Source organism: Zootermopsis nevadensis, unplaced genomic scaffold, assembly GCF_977971745.1.
Source record: "Zootermopsis nevadensis isolate Lab colony 2312 unplaced genomic scaffold, Znev_1.0 Znev_ptg000021l, whole genome shotgun sequence".
NCBI lineage: Eukaryota > Metazoa > Arthropoda > Insecta > Blattodea > Termopsidae > Zootermopsis > Zootermopsis nevadensis.
The window spans coordinates 4,217,821-4,221,668 of NW_028259153.1; the positions used below are offsets into that span (position 1 = coordinate 4,217,821).

General features: G+C 38.5%; 1 long non-coding RNA gene across 1 annotated transcript; it reads left to right on the forward strand.

The window, feature by feature from the left end:
* The first annotated feature begins 993 nt into the window (after positions 1-993).
* LOC147873093 (uncharacterized) lies at positions 994-3,446 on the forward strand. Its single transcript, XR_015536145.1, has 3 exons — positions 994-1,207; positions 1,347-1,508; positions 2,318-3,446. It is a non-coding gene; the product is annotated as an uncharacterized LOC147873093 (long non-coding RNA).
* Positions 3,447-3,848: the final 402 nt, after the last annotated feature.

The window sequence follows — 3,848 nt, forward strand, 5'->3', positions numbered from 1 at the left end:
ACTACACGTCTCGTCACATCGTATTTCACAGAAACATTGTATCAGCTCATTTACAAAATTGGCATGCTTTTCCCTTAAAAAACTTTATGCAATTTTCTGAGAAAAAGTCTATGAATAAACTAGTTTATTATCCGCTATAATCAACAACTTAAGTTGGTAGCTGGAAACGTCACTGTTACCAGATACCACACATCCATCGTGCGAAATAAACTCATGTTTTCATTCTACAGTCTAAGCATTCTCGTCACTAGTAATTCAACGCAAAATCACGATCAACAAAATCAGTGCGTTGTTAAGCCTAGCATGGTCCACGGTCACCGTTTATAATTCGGCGAGCAAGGCGCCAGGCAAGCGGAGATGGCCTCGTGGTTGATTCTTCGCGGGAGAGGTGGTGCCGCGCGAGTGTCAACCATCAGCCCACAACCCTGCACGTTTCCTTCCCCGCAGCTAACGCTTGTCTGCATGACGACATCGGTCTGTCATTCTTTTTCACCCGGAAGTTGTGTTTGAGAATTTTAATTTATTTTCTGGGTCTAAATTTTACTCCAATCTCCGGAGAGTCACTTCACTAGTAAACGGTTTCGACCATTTCACTTGGTTTGCTTGTCAATTTGTACTGTTGTGTTTTACGTATCCTTCTTTTGGGCTGAGGTCAATTCTTGTAACTGTGGTCTCAACTACACCAAGGACTCTAAACTCACGGCGTATCCACATCGACATTCTGAAATATTTTCACGGCTTTATATGTCATATCTGTTCATCTCTTTAATACGTATTCATTCCGTCTTCTGGAGGTGTGTCAAATTTCAGTTGCCATGGTAATGACGCCACAGGCAGGTAAAAATTTGTTTTCCCTCTCGGTCTGCAGTTCTTGGAGAACTCAGGCCACCCCTGCTTTTGAGGTTTCGAAAGTTTGTTTTATTAATAAAAAGTGGCAGGACTCTTTGAACAGGAGATTGGCCTTTTACAAAACTTCACCTCCACAGGGCAGTACAACACATTAAGGCGAGTGCACACATCTGTCTCTTAAGCGCAGTTCGAATCCGAGATTGCAGTATCCAAGCGACCAAAACCCACACCCTATACCACGTGGCCAAGGTGACCGGCCAGTTTACAGAAATAAAATGCTTCAACATCCGCGAAGGAACCACTAGGGCATCGCTGGTTACCAGTTCAGTTCATTATCTACTGGAAAGAGAAAAGCTAAGTAAGTACCAAGGATAAAAGCGATGCTCTTCAATACATTGTTCGATGAAACACGAACCTTAGATTGAGCTTCACTTAAGTGAGGTTTCCACAACACAAGGTCCACCGAACTACCTGTGTATTTCTTGCTTAAATTTCAGCCTTCTTCACGTATATTCAGCCAAGCCTGTTATCTTGTTGTCTATCCCGCTGTTAAGTCACCTCTTAATGCATAAAGAGATGATACGTATTACTGTTTCATAACTAGGCAACCACTCGCGGCTTGACGCTCTAATGCGATCACCACACGCACAGCCAGGAAGGTACGTGATTTGGAATGTGTAACACAGCCTCGTTTCTATAATCTGGATTTAATTGCACAAAAGCGTTATTTTGTACGATTAACAATTTTGGTGAAAATGCTAATATATTCTTAAGATTGTAATATAATTAATTTTAATTTATTTTAAGACAAGTTCTACTAGTTATTTTATATGCTTTATATTTTGAAACTACAGGTCTAAATAGTATGTAAGTTTTACGGTAGATATGAGAGTCCTTTGGCTGTAATTTATATAATGTGATTAGTAATCCATAGGTGCTGGGTATCACCCCCCCCCCCCTTTTGCACCTACTAACACAAAAATGGCAATGGAATCTTTCATGGGGTTATATCCTACACACAAGAGCAATCATGTAGAGGGTAACAACTCTTCTAGAAGGATTTGAGGTCCTCAAGGACGGCGAGTATGAAGAACCACCTTTTAGTAACATTTACTTTGGTAGACGTTTATCGACGTTTCAGAGATACTTGTTGTCTCCATCATTAAGGAAATAATTGGTCTGTTTATGGAGACAGCAAGGACCTCTAAAACGTCCATCAACTTGTACCAGACTACACGGCGTTGCAACCCAGAAGTCAACTATCTGCATTTGTTATAGTAAATTCGAATCATTACATTTCTATCAATCTTAAGTACACTAAAATATATAATTAAAATGTATTAAGGAAATTTAACAGATATGAGAAATCGTTTAGAAATCACTGCTGTAAAGGAAATGATTACGCGTAGGTGCATCCTGAGTCAGGTTTCGTAAGCAAATATTTACTGCTCGTCTGTTCCATTCATAGTGATCTGGAGACCATATTAGTATTCGAGAGTTGGCCCGCCTGCAGACATTCCCAGTTTCGCAACCAACACATGTCCCTGCTATACGCTGTGGTCGCAGCCATCACTTCTACACGTGTTCGTTGCTATTTGACTCAAATGTTTACTCCGTGATCTCCCCTTCTCTACTCCAGAAGTCAACTTTTAAAGAATACGAGAAAACAGCACATTCAGAAATCTACATTTCAGCCAGCTAACCATCCAAATATCAGAAAAACATGTTGGAGGATTTTGTATGTAGGTCTGACTATCGCTCTCTCCTTATAAACTACCCACTTTCCACGTTCAGACCTCTTAAACTGTCCCACCCACTTGCTAGCTCTCTCCACCCGCCACCCCCAAATGTTATATACCATCCCCTAAACCTACGCCCCTACCAATTTCTCTTTTCCTTCTTTAGCTGCAGTCTTCCCTCTCGCCTCTAAAATATTCACTTTGGATCTCGAGTTGCTTGTAAAAAAAAAACTAAATTGATTTTTTATGAGCGCCTTTGGGGGACGTGAAACACTGGAGAACGCTGAGGGCTTGGCCTCTAGACATCATTCAAGTCATCAGCGACTTAGTAGCCGTCGTCTTCATCCTCGTTTTATCATCATCATCATCGCAATCATTCTCTATTTATTAGAGTAAATTTTACGAATTTCAGAAGCGCTCTACTCTGTTGAGCCTAGTATAAAGCGTAGTACGTAACTATATTCAAAAACCAATAAGAGTCCAGTGAATAAAAATGAGAGGTGTAGCCTTATGAGAGGCAATAAAATTGTTGTTTCAATTATTCATGGCGTATGTCTACTCTCTAGGTACGTAGAATGAAGAGAAAGTAAGAATAAAAGAAAGAAAATTAATTAGTAATGTAACAAAGCCCAGCGAAACCAACAGTGTGACTATGAACTCACATAGTCATTTTATATGTGGCGTTAAGTAACACAGGATAAAACATTTTTACGCCGTCAAAAAATATAGAATTTGTTAACGTGATAGGAGTAGAGGTTGGAATACATTTTTTGTTAAATTTGTCTGCAATTGAGAAGTATTCCAAAGCTTACGAAATGGAGTGACAGATAACTGAAGTACTGCAAAACAATTAGCGTAGCATGGCCCGTCAAATTTGACGGGAATTGAATTTTTTTGTTCTGAAAGTTCAAATTTATTGTAGTATTATTTTTGTAAATCGCATTGAAACATTTATAAAATGTATTTTTTTAAAAAATAAAATTATAAAACATCTTCACGGAAACTGATTCCATCCAGACTTCCTCCAAACTTAAACGTCACCATGTCCTTTTTTGCATTTCTTGTTATCAGAGCCGTCACCGTCAGAACTTAATTTTAATTTGATATAATTGCGTCATATTGTGAATTAAAATTTAATTATTCGTGTTTTTTTCGTCTAATCACAATTGTATATAAATAAAATTATACATAAGATATTACGTAATATCTTATGTATAATTTTATTTATATACAATTGTGATTAGACGGGAAAAAACACGA